The following is a 23,208-nucleotide window of genomic DNA, read 5'->3' as shown; positions in this document are numbered from 1 at the left end:
AAAAATTTTTTTTAAAGTAACAAGTTTGTAAGCAATAAAGGAATAAAACTAAAAAAAAGTTCACAAATTTTAGGTAGATAAATTTTAAACTTTATTTTTAAATATTAAATAAGATGTAAATAATGTAGAGACACATCATGTTCTTGGACAGAAAGACTAAATGTTCAATATATGGGTTATATATTATTCCAGTCAAAATCTTAATAGTTTTTCATAAAACTTGGTAAACTGATTCTAAATGTATATGTAAGAGCAAGGGATCAAAAATGGTTAAAATGCTTTTAAAATTACTTTCTCCACCAGAAGTCAAAACTTATTATTACTAAGTGTCTAGCATATTCTCTAACTGGCTAAAACTGAGTGTCTCCTACATGTATTCCAGCTCCAGCAACATTCAGGTCACAACTTCCCAGTAGTTATTCTTTCCCTGCCTCCCCGTGCCCCAGAATCCCACCCTATGCATATGTAGTTTAGTATTCAGTTAGGTACTTAGAGATCTCTAAGCATATTTCTGGAGCTCTTTGTCTACTTAGCTACTGTCTGGTACTCTATCCATCAAATTCCAGCTTTTTTCATCTATCTAAACTCCAATCTCTGTGCTTTAAACTCAGAGAAACTACTGGGATGTTCTTGGACACCCCCCTTTCTGTACTGTCTCTGGTAAGTGCATCTAGATAGAACGCTTGGGAAGCTCATCTTGTTTATATCCTTCCTCTCAGGGATCCAGTCCTGTGCTGCTGCTATCTGATATCTGAAAACAGAGGTTCAAATATTTTGCCCTGTTTTTTAGTTGTATATAGTAGGGGATTTAGTATGGTACTAGTTAGTCCATGATGATCAGACTCTCATGACTCCTTTTGACACAAACCTAGAAATGTAAAAGCTTCTTGGCTAGTTGGTATGACACGATGTCCCTGGTTAATCTTGTATATTTTGGGCAGCAGATCTGACATCAGTTTCTTCTCTAAGAAGTCCTGATTCCTTTTATGGGAAACGGTATCTGAAGACCACAATCAGAATTCTGAAGAAATTCATAGCTACTGAGCTATTTCTTTGTTTCTAGATTCTTGCAGTTGCCAGAGCAAAGATTTACTAGATCTGTATCTACAGGTATAGCTACATCTAGATACACAGTGAATTCACACTATTCTCTCTCGAACTCAATCCATCAGGTTCTACCCTTTTTCTCTACCAACACTTATGTTGTCAAGATCACCAATGTCCTTCTGTTTTCTAAATCCCAAGGTCAATTCTCAGTCTTTTCTTTTTAAATTCTTTTTTAATGTTTATTTTTTTGAGAGAGAGAGCACAAACAGCAGAGGGTCAGAAAGAGAGGGAGAAAGAGAATCCAAAGCAGGCCCCACACTACCAGCACAAAGCTCAATGTGGGGATCAGACTCATGAACTATGAGATCATGACCTGAGCTAAAATCAAGAGCCAGGCACTTAACCAACTGAGCCACTCAGGCACCCCTCAATCTTTTAACTTTTTAAATAACAGAAGCTTTTGACACAGTTTATTCTTGTCCTTCCACTTTGAAATACTTTATTCCCTTATCTTCCAGGACACATCGTTTTCTACTCAGCATCTCCTCTTGGATAGGCCAGAGGCATCTCATAGATAACATGTCCAAACCAGACCCTTTATTCCCCTTCTGAAATTTTCTCCTTACATAGTATTATCTCAGTAAATAGTAAGTCCTCCCTTCCAGTTTCTAAGGTCAAAACCTTAGAACAATCTTGACTCCTCACTTTCTTCCAGACTTCAGAAATCTCTCCATCAAATCTAATCCTCTTTTGGGTTTTCCATAGAGAGGATCATGTCATTTGTGAAGAATGAAAGTCTGACCTCCTCCTGGCCGATTTGGATGTGTTTTGTTTCTTTGTGTTGTCTGATTGCAGAGGCTAAGACTTCCAATACTCTGTTGAATAACAGTGGCGAGAGTGGACATCCCTGTCTTGTTCCTGACCTTAGGGGGAAAGTTCTCAGTTTTTCCCCATTGAGGATGATATTAGCGTTGGGTCGTTCATATGGAAAACCCAAAAGATTCCACCAAAAAACTGCTAGAATTGATTCATGAATTCAGCAAAGTTGCAGGATATAAAATCAATGCATAGAAATAGGTTGCATTCCTATACACCGACAATGGAGTGACAGAAAGAGAAATCAAGGAATTGATCCCATTTACAGTTGCACCAGAAACCACAAAATACCTAGGAATAAATCTAACCAAAGAGGTGAAAAATCTATACACTGAAAACTGTAGAAAGCTTTTGAAAGAAATTGAAGAAGACACAAAAAAATGAAAAAAGATTCCTGGATAGGAAGAACAAATATTGTTAAAATGTCAATACTACCCAAAGCAATCTACATATTGAATGCAATCCCTATCAAAATAACACCAGCATTCTTCACAGAGCTAGAACAAATAATCCTAAAATTTGTATGGAACCAGAAAAGACCCCAAATAGCCAAAGCAATCTAGAAAAAGAAAACCAAAGCAGGAAGCATCACAATCCCAGACTTCAAGCTATACTACAAAGCTGTAATCATCAAGACAGTATGGTACTGGCACAAGGACAGACACTCAGATCAATGGAACAGAATAGAGAACCCAGAAATGGACCCGCAAACGTATGGCCAACTAATCTTTGACAAATCAGGAAAGAACATCCAATGGAATAAAGACAGTCTTTTCAGCAAGTGTTGCTGGGAAAACTGAACAGCAACATGCAGAAGAATGAACCTGGACCACTTTCTTACACTAGACACAAAAATAAACTCAAAATGGATGAAAAACCTCAATGTAAGACAGGAAGCCATCAAAATCCTCGAGGAGAAAGCAGGCAAAAACCTCTTTAACCTTGGCCACAGCAGCTTCTTACTCAACACGTCTCTGGAGGCAAGGGAAACAAAAGCAAAAATGAACTACTGGGACCTCACCAAAATAAAAAGCTTCTGCACAGCAAAGGAGACAATCAGCAAGACTAAAAGGCAACTGACAGAATGGGAGAAGATATTTGCAAACAACACATCAGATAAAGGGTTAGTATCCAAAATCTATAAAGAACTTATCCAACTCAACACCCAAAAAACAAATAATCCAGTGAAGAAATAGGCAAAAGACATGAATAGACACTTCTCCAAAGAAGACATCCAGATGGCAAACCGACACATGAAAAAAATGCTCAACATCACTCCTCATCAGGGAAATACAAATCAAAACCACATTGAGATACCACCTCACACCTGTCAGAATGGCTAACATTAACCACTCAGGCAACAACAAATGTTGGTGAGGTTGCGGAGAAAGAGGATCTCTTTTGCATTGTTGGTGGGAATGCAAGCTGGTGCAGCCACTCTGGAAAACAGTATGGAGGTTCCTCAAAAAACTAAAAATAGAACTACCCTACAATCCAGCAATTGCACTATGAGGCATTTATCCAAGGGATATAGGTGTGCTGTTTCGAAGGGACACATGCACCCCAATGTTTATAGCAGCACTATCAACAATAGCCAAAGTATGGAAAGAGCCCAAATTTCCATCAATGGATGAATGAATAAAGAATATGTGCTCCATATTCAATGGAGTATTACTCGGCAATCAAAAAGAATGAAATCTTGCCATTTGCAACTACGTGGATGGAACTGGAGGGTATTATGCTAAGTGAAATTAATCGGTCAGAGAAAGACAAAAACCCTATGACTTCACTCCTATGAGGACTTCTAAGAGACAAAACAGATGAACATAAGGGAAGGGAAACAAAAATAATATAAAAACAGGGAGGAGGACAAAACAGAAGAGACTCATAAATATGGAGAACAAACTGGGGGTTGCTGGAGGGGTTGTGGGAGGGGGGAGGGGCTAAATGGGTAAGGGGCACTAAGGAATCTACTCCTGAAATCATTGTTGCACTATGTGCTAACTTGGATGTAAATTTTAAAAACTTAAAAATAAAATAAAAAAAATAAAGTTAAGAAGTTGAATAAAATGACCACAAAAAATTTTTACTAACTGTGAGGATATAGTTTATAAAATTTTAATATTATACAGAGGAGGGAAAATATTTGAATGACATTTAAATGTTATAGCTATGTATGCAGATGCATTTGTTGTTTTCTCCACGAAAGGAGAATGTCTTGTTCTAAATACATGCAAGGATAAGTTAAAAAAAAATCTAATCCTCTTGGCTCCACCTTCAAAACGTATCTAGGATTTGACTATCTCTCGCTACCTCCACCACTATATTCTTGTACAAATCTTGAAAAATTGTTTCCTCAGTTGAATGATTGCAATAATATCCAAACGTGTCTCCCCGTTTCCCCACTTACCCCCTAAGCATAGGCACAAATAGCCCACTAAAATATGTCACTTTATTCCATAGCACCATTCAAAACTCTTCAACATCTTCATATCTTTACAGATTAAAAGACCAACATTATTAAAATGGCCCATAAGACTGTATGTATCCTCTCTTTTGACTTTACCTTCTTTTACTGTCCCCTTACTTACTCTACACAGCCACACTGTCCTTACTATTTCTTGAGCATGCCAAGGATGTTCCTATGTTAAAAGTTTGTAGTTGCTATTCCTACCTCCTGGAGTACTGTTTTCCCAGGTATTTCCATGGCTCACTCCCTCCTTTTTACCCTCACCATAGCATTTAGCACTTGCGATTACATATATTTTACTTATTTATTGGTTTATTTTATGTTCTTTGTCACTAGACTCTTAAGTTCCATGAGGGCAAGGAGAATGCCTAAAATACTGCAGGAATTTAACAAGACTTTGATTAAAGAATGAATAAACAAAATGTTTACTGAATACCTACTGTGTGCCAGGAACTCTGCTACTTGCTAGCATATGTGTACAGCATATAATCCCTGCCCTCAAGAGAAGTGAGAGAGGCAAATGACCAATTTCCTTATAAAGTCCCTGACACTAGCCTCACACTTCCATGCACCTACTCTATTGTTATTCCCATACACTGCTTAAAGTTTCATGTGTGAGTACCCTTGATATATGATAGCCCTTTGACCTTTGAGAAAGTCATGCTCTAAAAATAGTCTAGAGGGCCAGTTCTGAGAAAGCCAAATTGGGAATTGATGCCACCTCTCTTCGTGGCTTTGGGCAAATCTAAGAACCTTTCTGCTTCTGTTTCCCCAGCTGTAAAATAGGATTAATAGTTCCTGCTACACAGGAGTCTTTTGAGGATTCTTTCATTCATGTAGTAATATTTATTGAAAATGGTAAGTGCTAAGTGGTATTATGCCTAATTAATTAGGTCCTCATCTCCCTGGTGTGGGTTATGGTGTCTGGCTGGTCATTAATAAAATATGCTGGAAGCTTTGCAGATTTTCCTTTCAGAGCTCTCCTGATGGCTGCATAAGCAGTGCAGGAATTGGGCATCCAACCTTGTAGTTAAATACATACAGCTGTTTGAGTTCTAGCATGCTCACATTTATTTAGTTCTCAGACAATGCACAATTGGAAGGTGCCGAAAGCGCCAGTTAAGAAAGAGAAATACTACAAAGGATCCTAGGGTGGTTAGTAATAAAGCCAGGAAATAAAATTAAGACTCAATTTGGATTTGCCAGATAATACCAATGGGAATCCTAACACCTCCTCTGAAAAATTCAAGTGGGAGTCAGATAATAGTAAAATAATAAGCAATATTATAAGATGTCATAGATGACATTATAGAGGAAATTATAGAAGATGTAGGATAAAACATCAACAACGGGTGATATTTAAGTGGTTGTTATATCACATCACAAGAGACTTTTTTTCCGAGACATACTTATGATAAAACTGTTAAATCTAAATTCCGCAGAAGGCAGAATCTACGTACTCTTTATATCAAGGGCAATCTCAGAGAGAAGGAATGAGGCATAAGCAGAGTGAAGCAGCTGGCTATTGTTACATGCAATTGATTGTTCAGTTCATGGGACCACGTCCTTCTGGCTCTTCTGAGGAAACATAGCAAGGTTGTGAGGTGTCAGGACTTACACCACTTATCCATTCAAATAGTTCCACCTCCTTGAGTCACCTCTTTCTTCCATACTATACCAAGGAAGATCTGATGTCTCGACTTCATTTACTGTTGCCTGTTATTGCATCTAAGTTTCAAGGGGACATACCAATAAACTGTTAGGGCTGGTTCCAAAAGTCCTTCACTGAATATTGACTTCTGCTGCCCCATCAATAAAATCTCACCTGTCCAGCCTTACATGTCATCCCTTTCCAACCCTTTCTGTCTCCCTGAGTGAGAACATACTATCATAGTCATGTAAGGACAGACTGAAAGGATTATTTAATGCAGTCTCCTACCTAGTAGAAGAATTCTTCCTGAAATGCTGTTCAATGGCAGTCACTGAGTCACTGTTTGCATAATTCAGTGGCAAAGTGTTCATCTCATAAGGAAACCTGTTCCCTTTTTCCATTGTTCCTATTAAGTAATTTTTTATATTGAGCAAAAAATCTATCTACCTATCATTTCCAACCATATTCTCACTGTTATCTTTCCTATTCTTTGTTTATTTGGCCTCTGTCCAGCTTTTGACATCATGTCAGAATTTTCTTTTTCCTTAGATTTCTATCCACCATCAGTATCTGTGATAGTTGATTTTTTTCTCCTATCTCTATAGCTATTTCTTATCAAGTCTTCTCTTTCAGTTTCTCTTCCTCAATGTGTCCCTTACGTGAGCATAATTCCTAAGCTCCATCTTTGGTCATCTGATTTTTTCCTTTCAACACTTAAGTTCTGTGTGTCCTTATATAAATCTCTGATTTCAACTACCCACCCCCAATTCTCTTTTTCTAACCCAGAGGACTCAGAGAACTATAACACTGTAATTTCAATTCTCTGATGACCATCTCTACGTGGATGTCTCATAGGTCCCTGAACCTGAATGTGTCTCAAATAAAATACATCTTCTTTTCCTTCCCAATCCCTTTTTCCTGTTGTTTCTCTAGCTTAGTGAATGGGACTATCAGACAGTCATCAGTAGCCAAAGATCTAGCAAAAAAATCTAGGTGCTTTTCTTTCCTCACCAGTCTGCCCTCCATGTAAACCTCCAAGGGATTCTAAATCCTTAAAAGTCTTTTACTCAGGTCAATGCTCACATTTCACAAACAGATTTTTAGGAGTAAATTTATTATGCCTCAAAAAAACCCTTTTTAAAAAAATATGAAATTTATTGTCAAATTGGTTTCCATACAATACCCAGTGCTCATCCCAACAGGTGTCCTCCTCAATGCCCATCACCCACTTTCCCCTCCCTCCCAACCCCATCAACCCTCAGTTTATTCTCAGTTTTTAAGAGTATCTAATGGTTTGGCTCCCTCCCTCTCAAAAAAACCTATTTTTTCGAGTCCATGCCCAACAGGTAGGTATCTCTGGTCATTAATCTTCTGTCTTAACACCACTCCTATGTTGTTTTATGTTTTCTTGAGCTGACCCAGACCTACACTTATCCCCCATCCTCTAATCCACTTTTCCCCCCACATGCCCTCTAGGACTGAGCATCATCAAGCTCTTCTGGAAGTATTCCCTATGACTTCTTTGCCATATCTGATATGTACCTTTGCCATATCTGATATGTACCATATCTGATATATATGCCATATCTGATATCTATATGTACTAAAGAACATACTTTTTGGGTCGCCTGGGTGGCTCAGTCAGTTAAGAATCTGATTCTTGATATCGGCTCAGATCATGATCTCCTGGTTAGTGAGAGCAAGCCCAGCGATGGGCTCTGTGCTGACAAGGGGGAACCTGCTTGGGATTCTCTCTCTCGCTCTCTTTCTGCCCCTCCCTGGCTCATGCTCACATGTGTGCTCTCTCTTAAAGTAAATAAATCAACTTTAAAAAACTTAAAAAAAGAAGACATGATTCCTGAAATTTTTCATCTACCCTACAGTTCTCCCTTGTTACCTACACACCTCAGGGTCAGAGGCTACACCATATTCTTGGTTCTTAGCACTAAACTTTGTTCATAGCTGAAATGCAATAAATATTTTAAATGAATGGACTCATCTCCTTCACCTACCTCACTATGCTGGCTCAGTTCAGTTGTTCATCAGCTATAACTTAGTTTACTGTTAAGAACAGTTGATTCTTATAATTTGTTGATTCCATATTTTGAAATTCTCCTACTTGCTTATTAGTAACCCCAAAAGTCAATATTTGCAGGTTTTTGAAATCATTCCTGGACATGCTCAGAGTAGTAAAAAATTTGAGTCACTCAGCAAGCGTGTTCCCAGATAAGGTCAAACAAGGCAATACTTTACTTTCTGGTTTCAGCCCTCATATTGTAAACAAGTATCCTTTTGGCAGTCTATTTAGTGCTACATTTTTCTCATTTTTTGTGCCTTTTTTTTTTTTTTTGGCAATTCTGCTGTTTAAAATCACCATCAAGTGTAGTGCTGAAGAGTCATCTAGTGTTCCCAAGAGCAAGATGGCTGGATGTGCCTTATGGAGAAAACACGTGTGTCAGATAAACATTGTTGAGGCATGAGTTACGGTGTTGTTGATCATATCTCAGTTTTAATGAATCAACAGGAGGACACATCCAGAGAAAGTAAAATGAAATTTGGTGATCTATATACGAGACACTCCAGAAAGTGCTAAAGCAATATCTGTGGTACATGATGAAGTTACAGAAAAGATGGAAAAGTGGCTAAATATGTGGATTCATAGAATTATGACTGATTTTTTTAAAGTAAGGTTGTGAGGGTAAATGACCATGAAATTAATAGTCTTGTTGCTCAGTCAGGGAAATGTTAAATCCTTCTCAGTTAGAAATACTGCATATAATTATTTATAAAACATTTACATAGATATATATGGCATCACATCTATATCTATATAACAAAGTGTCTTTAAACATAAAGATAGGTTACATATCAGTCAGTTGATTAAAATATTGTGACCAGAGGCTTGCAGGAACATAACCCTGTACTTCCCCCAGAAGCAGTGACTCAATATCCACTAATTCAGTGTTTGCACATCTTTACAGAGAGTAAGTGCCACAAATAATGAGAATTGACTGAACCTCCTAACAGGTCTTAATGCCTCCAGCTTGGCCTCACTGTTGCTTGAAGAAACTTTCTAAAACTAAAATCTAATCCTGCCATTGCCCAGTTTTAAATGCTTCTAGACTCCATATAGATTTCAGGATAAAGTTCAATTTCCTTAGTTTAGAATGTAAGTCAAGCCTCGTTTCCTACCAATGCTCTGCACATGTCCTTTTTTTCCAATTTCCAGAACTACTTGTGTTTTCACCAATTCTTGTATGCTGTCTTGATTTTCCTATACATTCACACATGCTGTTCCCTCTACTTGTGATGTCCTTACTTTCTCCCTTTATTTTCAGCTAGTTAATGCCTATTCATCTTTCTAATCTTATCTCAAGTACACTTTTCTCTGTGGAACCTTTACTGACCCCTACGGTCTGATCTAGATGACTTTTCTCTGTGCCCTAGGAATACCTCTAATATAACACATACTATGAATACTTGCTTTTTCTTGTCTGTCTCTCTCACTAAACTAAAAAGTGTTTCAGAGCAGGAGTCATGTCTTTTAAATTTTTTTGTTACTAGTACCAAGGACAGTGTCTGACATATTTCACATATAGCAAAAACTAAATATATATTTTTCAATGAATGAATGAATAATTGAATGAATGACTAGTTTCATGAACTATACCCCCTTTAAATATTTGAGGAATTTGCAGGCTATACATTCAAACTTTTTATAACTCTTTCTCAATGGACATGATATCCAGAACTTTTCCAATATCTTGTCAACAGGACATATCCTGGGTCACATTCCAATTATTCAAAAGTTCATTTTAAACTGTGGTACATCTGGCACACTGTGACCCATATATGACATATAGTATGAAGCATGTAGAGTAAAATGTCCTTTGATTAGTATACACTAAGTAGAAATGAATGAATGAATGAATGAACGAATGAAGCCAATGCAGCTTTAAGATTTTTTTTTTCCATCTTCTTTTTGTTCATATATCACTCTGCTGATTCCTATTGAGGTTGCTATTAATTCAAAACCCCCATGTCTTTTTCATTTATATTTCTGGTAAACCAAATATCCTCAGTACATATTTAGAAAGATTATATTCTTTTATTCCAAATTCAGGATTTATCATTTAATCCCTATTTAATTTTACCCAGCTAGTTTTGGCCTATTGTTATAACTTATACATAGTTTAAGTATGAATTCTTTTTCATAAAGCGTTAGTTACACTTCTCAACTCCATGCCATATGTCTTTACCCAAATCGTTGATAATAACATTAAACAGGCCCAGGACTCTGGCCTTCATTTTATACCTGATGTTTATCAAAATTCTTTTAATACAGTTACTTACTTCTTTAGAAATCCTCCTAAGCATATCAACTGGCCCCAAATTTACACATGGAATTCATAATGGAAGATGTGTAGTACAGTGGAAAAGTGTAAGTTTAAAGCAGACCTGTATTCAAAGCCCACCTCCACCTCTTACTAGCTGATGACTCTGGCCATTAACTTCATTTCTCTGAGCCTCACTTTCCTCATCTATAATCTGAAGATAACATACCAGCACAGGGGTGTTGTAAGCATTAGAGATAATGAACACAAGATGCCTCCACAGTGTGTGGCATATAGGACTTAGAAAAATGACAGTAGTTTATAAATGACTGAAACAAGAGATTGGTTAAATGTCATCCTGAAAACTAGGTATCTATAGCATCATATTGAACTTCAATTGGTAAGCCCATCAAAAGAAACTAAAAGACTGTAGCATTCAATCTTCGTGATCTTGATAGAAACTTGCCTCCAGATCAGTTTTTGCTACATCAAGTAGCTCAAAAATCCCTTTCAGCATGAAAATTGTAGGTGGAGATCATTTATGGCTCTGGTCCAATTGATTATTGTTTATTACCCCATAAAAATAGTCCAGAGAAAACTATACACTTTGCTGCACATTATTAACACATGATAATGACCAGGGATGGTGTGCATTTTATCTTCCATTTTCTCCACCTCCTTGCCCCCACCTTTTTTTTTTTTTTTTACTTTGCTTCTTTAGGTCATTATTAATGCCCCTTCCTTCCCTCATCTTGTTCCTAACAAAATCCAAGAGGCATCTTGATGTGCTCTGCTCTCAGCAAACCCATACCATTCTCCAAAGCTTGCCATACTCTTCTTCACAGACTTCTTTAGAGCTTTTTAAAGAAACCCACCAACACTTTTCCAGGGATTATCGGTAAGCACAACATTCTGTTGTGTTTGCAATATACCATTTTCCACTTGCAGAAAATCGGGACATTTACCTGTTTTAGTCTTTTGCCCTCATATCTCTTCTCCATAAATATTCAATGGTCCCTGCTTGACAGTGTTTCTGAGATCACACCTGTAAATTCTCCAGGTGCCTGGAGAACAATTTTCTTGAATTTGGGGGCTTGAATTTATTTGAAACAGCTAGGAGCTCTCTCTTCATCTCTTCAGCTAATTTGGGCATAATTTTCCTCTTAACCATGTTTGTTCTACTCTTTTCAGTTTGAAGACCCTTTTCCTAGTGGAGAAAAGAGAAGCAAATTAGGAGATGAGTAGCTTTTTTCTGCTGTAATCTGTTAGCATAATGAGATGAATTTCAAATACTGAGCCCATTTTTACCTTGTTCCTTCTTCACTCTACGGTAGCTTTAAGACTCTGGTCTTTGGCTATTTTGCACACTTATCCTTACGCTGAGGTTCAACTTTGTTGACAAAATTCTCTAGCTTAATTTTTCTCTTAAATTTTTTTTTTCATTTTGGGTTGTGTGTCTTTCTCATCTTTTACATATGACCTGAAGAAGATTCCCCAAATGGCCTAAATAGTTCCATTCGATCTCTACCTTCTTTTGTTGCATGTTGAGATAACATAAAATTAAATTCGAGATTGTTATAGTTGAGCTTGTTCCCGTCCCCACAGACTTGAACCATAAAAAAGATTACCTGTGGTGGAGCCCCCATCTTGAGCTTAATCTGTCACTAGGACAAGTCTTGTAAGCTAGTGTAGCAAGCCTTCTAGAAGTCTATTTAGTGAGAGACTGAGGAGCTTTGCAGCAGAGAATACCTCAGAGGAGATGGAGACAGACGTGTTAGCTTGGCCCAATAACAAAACCTCTGAACAGAGTCTGTTCAGGAAAGGAAGAGTAATTTTGAATATGATGTAGGGTGGTGGCTGTCACTTAAATTCATCCCTGTCCTTATCTAGTTCCTAGGGAGAGACAGGATTCTTAGCTGGGGCTATCAGATTTATAGATAAACTTGGCTCACACTCCCAATTCCATGAATGAGAAAATCCGAATGTCTCTTTTTGATTTCTGTAAATTCCCAGAATTGGGTCATTTTCTGAATATGCCAAGTGTGTGTGTGTGTGTGTGTGTGTGTGTGTGTGTGTGTGTATTGGGGGAGTAGTTGCAGAGTCTGAAATCTTCTGCAAGTAGTTTAGAGTCCAGATCCAGGGAAATATGAGTTATTATCATTTATGTGATACATTTAAATTCACAGCATGGTGAATCTATGGTGGGGGCTTTTTGTTGATTTCTTTAACCTTTCTGAAAGTTTTTAAGGGTAGAGACTCTTCTCTACACATACATGTAATGAATAAACAAGTATAGCACATAGTAGGTACTTGATAATTCTTCAGATTTAATGAAACCATTCAAATGGAGGACATAAATATAAATATATCTGGTGTTACTTTATGTGGTTGTTGTGAATTCTAAAATGATATAATTCTTTTCTCCTAAATTCCCAGTGATGCCCACCTGACCAAGTAGCTCTCCCTTGTATTTAGAATGAAGTTCAGAGATACAGCACCCTCCCTCACTACCTCCTCTTTCTGTGAAATGACACCGTCGGTAGGCAAGCCAAGAAATTATCAGACATTTCACTTTTAGTAGAATGATTTTCCTTGCAGCTCCCTTGATAATTGAAGTCTCTCAATACCACTACATTTGATCTCCTTGCCAGTTATGTCATGTCGGTTAGAATTGCATTCAGAATCACATAAATGAACATAACGTATTAGAATTAGAAAGATTTGGGGGTGCCTGTGTGGCTCAGTTGGTTAAGCATCCAACTGGGGCTCAGGTCATGATCTCACGGTTCATGAGTTTCAAGCCCCATGTGGGGCTCTATGCTGACAGCTCAGAGCCTAGATCCTGCTTCGGATTCTGTGTCCCCCACCCCCTCTCTGTGCCCTTTTCCCTCTTGGGCTCTGTCTGTTTCTCTCTCTCAAAAATAAATAAAAACATTTAAAAAAAGAATTAGAAAGATTTTTATTTGCCCTATTTTATTTTTAATCCTATTACGTCAAAACACCTTCATATGACCATTTTTGTGTATAGCTCTATAAAATATTGTCTGTTCCAAAGGAAATGTCTGGTTACTTATACTGTACATTTCTACCATATCCTTAACCAGGGTGTAAGCTTCATAAAAGAAATGTGTTATCTTCAAGGGCTTTTGTTGGTCTTCCTAATTTACTCAAGTTCAAAGATACATATATTGTCATTCACCACATCCCTCCTCCCATCAGAACCTAAGTGGCAAGATGTCCTTGGTGAAATTTTCTTAGCACTTCCTTTAAACTAGTACTCATCTTTGTACGTATTTCTTTTTTTTTTAATGTTTATCTACTTAGAGAGAGAGAGAGAATGAGCTAGGGAGGGGCAGAGAGAGATTGGGAGAGAGAGAATCCCAAGCAGGCTCCATTCTATCAGTGCAGAGTCTAGTGTGAGGCTTGATCTCACAAACCACAAGATCATGGCCTGAGCCTAAATCAAGAGCCAGACACTTAATCAACAGAGCCACCCAGGCACCCCTGTACATATTTCTATTATAAGACTTTTCATGCTAGTTCATATACTTTTGTGTTAGGCAAAAAATAGCATGTAGGGGTGCCTGGGTGGCTCAGTCGGTTAAACACCCAACTTCAGCTCGGGTCATGATCTCATGGTTCATGGGTTCGAGCCCCGCATTGGGCACTGTGCTGACAGTTCAGAGCATGGAGCCTGCTTCCGATTCTGTGTCTCCCTCTCTGTCTGTCGCTCCCCTGCTTGCACTCTGTCTCTCTCTCTCAAAATAAATAAACATAAAAATAAATTTTTTTGAATTAGCATGTAAATAATTCTAGCCCTTTCTCTACTCCTGGCTGCTACAGAGACTACTGGTCCTGGTCAGTCTGTTTCTTCCCTTACTCTTAGGATTCTCTTGCGCAGGTTTACAGAAAAATCAGGAGATAAGGCTGTTTCAAAGCAAAATTTCATGGGGGTCACAGAGTTGGGGTGGGAAGAGGAAGAAACATTTGGTGTTTGGAAGAAAGGCAGAGGCCACTGAAATGGTAATAAAATGGATGAAAACGCAATTTTTAAAAGAAAAGTTGTACTTCATTTCTTAGAGTTTAAGATACACAAGCTGACTTATTTCAAAGGTACTTTTTTGGTTGTCTGACTATGCTTCTTAACTGCTCTAAGACTGAACCACATGAGAGCTTGGTTTCTGTAGAGTTACATTTCGTTAACTTATCTGTGATCTCTTCTGGAACTCCTTGGAGGCAGGGGCTGTGCCATTAGCTTCCATATCTCCAGTTCTTAACCCATAGTAGTGTTTAATAAGTAGTTGTTGAATTGAAAACTAGAAGTGTTTTATTTAACAAATAAAAAAGTCAAGAGGTCCCCTAAATCTGTATAGTTGAACACTTTAGCAAGCTTGAAGTGCTTGAACCTTCAATGGCATCAACACTTGATTAAAAATTTCTCTTGGAGTGCCTGTGTGACTCAATCAGTTGAGCATCTGACTTCAGCTCAGGCCATGATCTTGCAGTTTGTGGATTCGAGCCCCACGCCGGGCTCTGTGCTGAAAGCTCAGTGCCTAGAGCCTGCTTTGGATTCTCTGTCTCCCTCTCTGCCCCTCTTCCCTCTCAAAAATAAATAAACATTAAAAAAATAATAAAAATAAAAATTTCTCTTTAATGCCATTTTGTTGCTTCCAATTCTAGTAGAAAAAAAGGGGGATTTTCTAATATGATACAATGCTATACCTCAATGAGCAATTATAATAGATTTAGGGAGAGATATATGAGATGTCTGATTCTAGGGACAGTTAAACATAATTATTAAACATATTTGTTCTGTGATACACTGCTCCCTCCATCCAAGAAGTAGTTCTATTCTATAGTCTTTCCAGTCAATTCAGTAGAGGTCCTATACACTAATAAGTTTAGAGTGCCCCTCTCCCCAAAAATATAATTCAAAGAGTTTTTAAATTACTAAACTGAAAAACAAAAGGAATAATAACACGTTCTGATTTTTTTTCCGTGATATATATTTGAAATTTAAAAAACTACCAGGGATAAAAATCTTTCACACACTTATTTTCTTATCTTTTTGATCCAGCTCTCCTAGTGTCCTCCCTATGAATATGCAATTTTTCAGAACTGAAAATCGCAAATGTTCATCATAAAACTAACTTTTTACCATCCTTTTATTAATGAAGAAGTAGTGAAAGTTCGTAGTGATGAGAAACATATGTATTTTCAGTTTGTGGGACTTAAGCACTTTTACAAGAATTTGAAATTCCTGGGAATTTGAAATCTAGAGAACCCAAAGAAGACTTTTCAAACGCCATCAAATCTATTTTCAGAAAAATTATCCAGACTTTTAGATTCCCATTCTAGTGTTCTTTCACTCATACTCAGTGTTTCAATACAATCCTAATTTTTCCATAGCATTTTCCCCTTATGTATAATGAGAGGAGAAAATACTATCACTCAAGTATTTATTGAATCTCTATTATACATTGAGAATTACATGAGGTGTCATGAGAAATGAAAAAAAAAAAAGGGACAGGAAGAATTATTCCTGCCAGCTATGAATTTATTACATTGTTACTATTGATTATAGAAAAACTAGCTGTATAGAGGCTAGAAATAATTATGCTAAATATCATTAATTATAATGATAATAATCCAAACTCTCATTTGTATTGCACTTTAGAGTTTATAAAAATATAATCTCATTTATCCTCATAGTCCTATGTAAATTATCTATTCCATTTAAGTGTTGAGGAAACAGGCTCAGATTGTCTTGAGGTGGCAGCATCTTTGAGTGACAAGGGGAAACAGACTCATCAATTCTTATTTATACAACAGAGCCAACGTGGGAAATTGTTTAAAAATGGGAATTCTTATAGTAAGTTAAACACAGAAAATCTTTTAGTAACTTAATATTGAAAAGTTGTACAAGAAGGTTTAATGTCATCAAACATATGATATTAAAATGATAAAAGGCTCAACCAAAGGAGGAGCCTCTCATTCTATTTTTTAACAACTTTATTGTTGTGATGGCATCCTATAAATTATGCATATTTAAATGATGACAAATGTTAACTTGGCTTATTATAGCAATCATTTCATAATATATACAAATATTGAATCATTATGTTGCACAGCTGAAACTAATATAATATTATATGTCAATAATGCCTCAATTAAAAGAAAATAAAGTGCATGATTTGATGAGTTTCTACATATATACACCTGTGAAAACATCACCACAGTTAAGATAATGAACATATTTGTCATCCCTGAAAGTTTTCTCCTGCCCTTTTGTAGTCTCTCCTTTCTGCCCCTTCCCACCCCTACTCCCCTTTTCCCAGGCAGCCATTGATCCGTGTTCTGTCACTGTAGATTAACTTGCCTTTTCTATGTTTCATATAAGTGCAACCACATATTATGTATTCCTTTTTTTCCCTCTGGCTCATTTCACTCAGTATTCCTTTTTACCAATGAGAAGTATTTCCTAAGATGGATATAACACGGTTTGTTTCTCCATTCACCTGGTGATGAACTTTTAGGTTGTTTTCAGATTTCAGGTATTATAAATAGAGCTGTTATGAGCATTTGTTTACAAGTCTTTATATGGACATATGCTTTTATTTCTCTTGGATAAATATTTAGGAGTGGAATGGCTAGATTAGCTTTTTAAGAGGTTGCCAAACTGTTTTTCAAAGGGATTGTATCACTTTCCAAAAGGGAAGTACATTTACATTTCTGCCAGAGTTATATATAAGTAATAATTTCTCCATATCCTCACCAACACTTGATATGGTCAGTCTTTTTAATTGTAGCCATTTTAATAGGCATATAATAGTGATTTCAATTTCTGTTTCTTTAAGAAATAATGATATGGTCATCTTCTGCTTATTTGCCATCTGTGAGGTGCATGTTTACATCTTCTGTTGATTTTTATTGTCGCTTTCTTATTATTGACATATCAATTCATTACGTATTCTGAATATAAGTTCTTCATATGATACATAATTTGAAAATATTTTCTTCCAGTGTCTGCCATGTTTTTTTCTCTCTGTTAACAAGATCTTTCAAAGAGCAGCAATTTTTAATTTTGATGTAAGCAATTTATCAACTTCTTTTTTAAAGGATTGTGCTTTTGGCATCATATGTTAGAAATATTTGCCTAATTCAAGGTTGCAAAGGTTTTCCCTACATTTTCTTCTATTTGTTTTATGGTTTTATTTATTTTTTATTTTTTTAATGTTTATTTATTTTTGAGAGAGAGAAATAGAGTGGGAGCAGGGGAGAGACAGAGAGAGAGGGAGACACAGAATCTGAAGTAGGCTCCAGGCTGAGCTGTCAGCATGGAGCCTGATGCAGGCCTCGAGCTCACAAATGGTGAGATCATGACCTGAGATGAAGTCAGAGGCTTAACTGACTGAGCCACCTCACCACCCCTGTAGTTTTAGATTTTACACTTAGGTCTATAACCCATTCTGTGTTAATTTTTGTATATCTTGTAGAAAATTTCACTTTAATATCAGATAAATTTTCCAATTTGATTGTGGGGTAATTTGCCAAGAAAAGTTGTGGAAATTGTTCTCCTGGGGTCATTTGCACTACAACTGGAAAAAACATTAAGGAATTGACCAAGGAGGGGTGCCTGGGTGGCTCAGTCAGTTAGGCATCTGACTTCGGCTCAGGTCATGATCTCACAGCTAGTGAGTTTGAGCCCCGCGTCAGGCTCTGTGCTGACAGCTTTGAGCCTGGAGCCTGCTTCAGATTCTGTGCCTCCCTCTCTCTGCCCCAACCACTCGCATTCTGTCTCTGTCTCTCTCAAAAATAAACATTAGGGGCGCCTGGGTGGCTCAGTCGGTTAAGCGTCCGACTTCGGCTCAGGTCATGATCTCACGGTCCGTGAGTTCAAGCCCCACGTCGGGCTCTGTGCTGACAGCTCAGAGCCTGAAGCCTGCTTGGGATTCCGTGTCTCCCTCTCTCTCTGCCCCTCCCCTGTTCATGCTCTGTCTCTCTCTGTCTCAAAAATAAATACGTTAAAAAAATTTTTTTTAAATAAAAATAAAAATAATAAAAATAAAAAAAATAAACATTAAAAAAATTATAATTGCCCAAGGAAACAGCTCCTCATGTGCAGAATATGGCTTCGGTAGAATGTGCTTTCTATTATGCCATTTGCCTATTTTCTGACTGCTGGCTTTTCTGAAACAATTTTGATCATATCAAGGTAGGTAAAAATCCCTAAAATTTACAGGTTGGTGAATTTCACACAGTCTAAGGCTACTGAATAATATTTTCGAGCATATTTTAAGTGCTAGTAGCTTATCCCCTTGAAAGTATCAGAGGCACAGCTTTCTCCCCAATCCACTAGAAAATTCCATGTATCTCCTTTGAGTAGCCTATTCTTTCTACTCTTGTGATGCTCTAATTGATGTCTGGGGTATTTTAGACTTTTCTTGAATTCATCTACTCCATTTTTCGAGAAGAAGATTCTCTTGAGTACTAACCATTATACTGGGTTTTAGCTGAGAGATAGTATCATTCAAAAAATGATAACTTACTGTCATACCCATTGTTTCATGGTAGATTCCTTTTTTGTAGTTTAATCTTTATAATTAAATGTTTGACTAGGTGAAAGATAGGCTATCAGAGTTCTATTTAGAATAATAACTAATGTCTTCTTATTCAAAATTGGGGTCATGACCCTTAGGAAGTCCTAGAGTGTTTTTTTTTTTTTTTTTGAAATATGGAAATTTGAGGCACTTAGATGGCTCAGTGGTTTAAGCATCTGACTCTTGATTTCGGCTCATGTCAGGATCTCATGGTTTGTGAGTTCAAGCCCTGCATTGGGCTTTGTGCTGACAGTGCAGAGCCTACTTGGGATTCTCTCTCTCTCTCCATCCCTATCTGCCCCTCCCCTGCTTGCACTCTCTTTCTTTCTCTCAAAATAAATAAACATTTTTTAAAACATGGAAATTTCCATAATATCTCAAACACCCAAGTTTTGTAGAGCATTTAGCTAGCTTACATGTAACCATCAGGGTTATGTGCATTTAGAAGAAAGATGGTCTCTCCCATCTCTAGGGTTTCCTGCCCTTTGTCATTCTCTGCCTTGAACATGCTTTAAGGTGTCGATGCAAGCTTGGAATTGAAACATTCAGTGTTATCCCAAGTAATACTTATGTATGCAAAATGAATCGCTTGATTTTTGTGTAAGAAAGATGACATGAAATGAAGTGTGGGTTAGAAGAGACTATAGGGAAAAATCTTTAAATACATATATATATATATATATTTATATATTATATGTATGCATATATATTATTTATGTACATCCAGAATTACCAACATAGTATCAAGTAATTATTTTCAAAATTGAAATAATTTGCCAAATTAAATTTGATAGAGGTTTTGCTGATAAGTATAATAGTCCCCTGTCCACACTCCTGCTCTTCCCTCACTCCAGGGATAGTACCAAAGCAGAAAGTACACTTTAGCTGTTAAATTAAAAATTATGTGCATGCTTATTATAGAAAATATCAGAAGCGTGGAATATAGAAAGAAGGGGAAGAAAAATAACCCATATTCTAACTACCTAGAAATAACAATAGTTAATATTTTGATATGTTTAGTCAGGTCTTTTTTTCTGCTGAGTTTCTCAAACATATAGATGTATTACATATATGATTCACAAATCATATTTGCCTCTTAAAAGGATGATAGACACATTTTGATATTTATATTATATTTTGTTGAGTGGGCATAGCATTATCTACCTAATTATTCACACACTTGGATCATTTGGTTTTTAACTGATAAGGTGATATGTAGCACTATGAAGAATTAGGGATATAACCTTACCTAAGTTGTGACTTACATAGTTTGGTCCCATATTTGTACACAGTTAAAAAGGTACAATCTCAATAGGCAAAAAAAAAAAAATAATTGGAAAGGTATTCAGTTCTTTACTCATATCTTTTAAAGTAGTGCTTCTCAAATGTATGCATGCACAAACTTGCTAAAATGCTGATTGCTGGGCTCTACCCTGAAAGATTCTGATTCAGTAGTTACGGGATGGGACCTGAGAACTTGCATTTCTAACACATGCCCAATTGAAACTAATGATTTAAGAGTCACAATCTTAAAAGACATTAAAAGGATCAATTAATGTCCTCTCTCATATTTTTCATACTCCTCTCTTCCCCAAATCTCAGTTCTTAAATTCTCTTGTCTTCCTCCCCAAACTTCCAAGCTCCCCAACCCCAGTTTTATAAATCACATGATGTTTACTGTCTGCCAGCCTTTTTCTCCACTTTCCTGGCAACCTCTAGTTCTTGACTTCTTTTACTTTGCTCAGAATCTGTATAACATTAGCATTCTGACCAAGATACACTCATCTCAGAGGTTGTGGGCAGGGATTGAGCTGGGAATGACAGAATTCTCTTTAACTAGGGAGAAATCTAAGAACCCTCCAATATTAATTAACACATTCCATCCCATCACAAGTACTAAAGATTATTTTATTAGAATAAAGCCCCAGGAACATAATTCCTAATAGTCAAAAGATGTGAGGTGATTAAATCTTGATCTAGATCGAGAGATTAAGAGCACAGATGCTAAAGTCTGATGTACATGAGTCCAAATCCCACTTCTGTCACCTGTAGTTGGGAAAGTCAGCTCCAGCGAACTGAGGAAACCTCAGTTTCCTCATATGTAAAGAATAAAAAACAATAGCATCCAACTAATATATGTGATAATAAAAGTAACGCTTAGTAAATTTCCTGGTGCTTGGTAAGAGCTCTATTGATGAAGTTATTATTATTGTCTTTGTTGCTAAACTATTTCCAGAGGGTTATTCCAGATTCACACTCCCATGAATAATGGAGCAGAGTGGTAACTGAGTAGTTATTAGGGTCTAACTACAACACATAGTCTTCATGTCTATGTTGGGGTGAAAAGAAGTTCTTCCTAAGTAATCAAGAGAGTCTACTAAAATTCAAAATGAACAATGGAGCAAATGATTCACAACATAAGAGACTTACTGGGTGTAATTCATATTTCATGCAAAGTGAAGCCAAATTAGATGGATAATATCATATCCATTATATTATAATATCCTTTTAATAATTTTCCCACCCTCTGGCCAGAAAGTTCTTCACAGTTTTGGCAATAGTTAAGACCTTAGTATAAATAGTTAAGACCTTAGATCCTGTGCGGTTACCAGTATGTGAATCATAGTAAGTCATTCTCTCTGTTTTTCTCAACCAAGTAACTCCAATTCTATGGATGCTATTATTCTTTCCTTATAGCTTTTGTTTTCCAACTATGCATTCGTACTGTTAACCAAAATCAGCAAAGTGGGAGTTTTATTTTTAAAATTTCTGGTGCCTTATGTGATATTCAGAAAGAAGTCAAATCCTAGCACCTCAGTTTACATTGGACAAATATATACATAATGAGAACTACATGGTTGCAATATACCTGAATCTTACAGTCCATGAAAATGAACTTTTAAACTCTTGGTGAAATGCAAGATAAACTGCAAAACATATTTGATTGTCTAGTTGTTATTGGTGAAATCAGAACAGCCTCAAAATCACAACAGTAATTTGTTTCAGAAGTGGCAACTAACACTTCTATTGCATACATTAAGGTCTATTATTCAAGAGAAACATAAAGTAAATCTTGTGTGAGCTGAGTCGATTTTTGTCTTACCACACAAAAAGGCAGCTGGATAAAGAAGATGACCTTTGTTAAAAGGAAAAAATCTTCAATACCTGGTGTTCACTGCCAGTGGGTGTTCTGGTGTTGGCTCTTAAAAGAAGCAGGAATCCTATTGTCATTTCTTCTAGCTTTAATGATGAAATTTACTTTCAAGTTTGTGTTTCGTCTCGGGCTATAAAAGTTCAGTACCTCCCCAGCACTTGATTCTGGGTCATTTCTTGGGGACCCTCACCATACTCTGAGACAAAATAAGTGGCTACAGATAAAAAAGCTCCAAGCTTCAGCACTCAGTGCTGAAACTGGTACAAGAGCAAGGCTGTTAATAGCAACCAAAATGATTTTGAACTTCGGGAGATTCGCCTTCCTCCTGACTCCCAAGGTTTGGCTCTGACTTAGATTAAAGCTCTTTCTATTCAAATAGAGGTTGTACTGTAGGAGAGGAGGGGAGAAGGAAATAAATTATGAATTATGAAAGCACAAATATGCATGCAAAAGCAATCAGAGGCTTTGAGGGAACAGTATAATTTATAAACCATCCCTAGATATTAAAGTTATATTATTCTTGAGAATTTTAGCAAGAGATTACAGTTGGGTTGACCCAGATTATTAGTAATTGAAGGCAAATGAATACCCTTAGTCTGGTAAGATTCTAGGTGACTACATTTCAGGAAGGAAAATGGATTGTTTCGTTTGTAAAATTTTTCCCATTAAGGGCATAAATATTCTGGGACCCTCAGAATATATAACTAAAGGATCTTTTATATGGCTTTTAGTATATCAATTATGGCCTCTCATGAGGAGAACATTGGTGAACTCTGTTCAGTATATTGTATCCTCTATCTTTCGGGTCTTCTTTCCCTTGGTACATTGTGGAATTGACATAGTAACAACTCCTTCAACTATTTTGTGAGGTTCACTGTGTATTGGTTCATTCATTATTTCATTCATTTTAATTAATGATATTTCATTCAATTAATTAATACTTCATTAAAGTAATACTTTTTTTTAATGTTTATTTATTTTTGAGACAGAGAGAGACAGAGCATGAACGGGGGAGGGTCAGAGAGAGAGGGAGACACAGAATCTGAAGCAGGCGCCCCTGAGCCACCCAGGCGCCC

The sequence above is a fragment of the Panthera uncia genome, chromosome B4, assembly GCF_023721935.1.
Source record: "Panthera uncia isolate 11264 chromosome B4, Puncia_PCG_1.0, whole genome shotgun sequence".
NCBI classification, from domain to species: Eukaryota; Metazoa; Chordata; class Mammalia; order Carnivora; family Felidae; genus Panthera; species Panthera uncia.
This window is presented reverse-complemented; position numbering follows the sequence as displayed.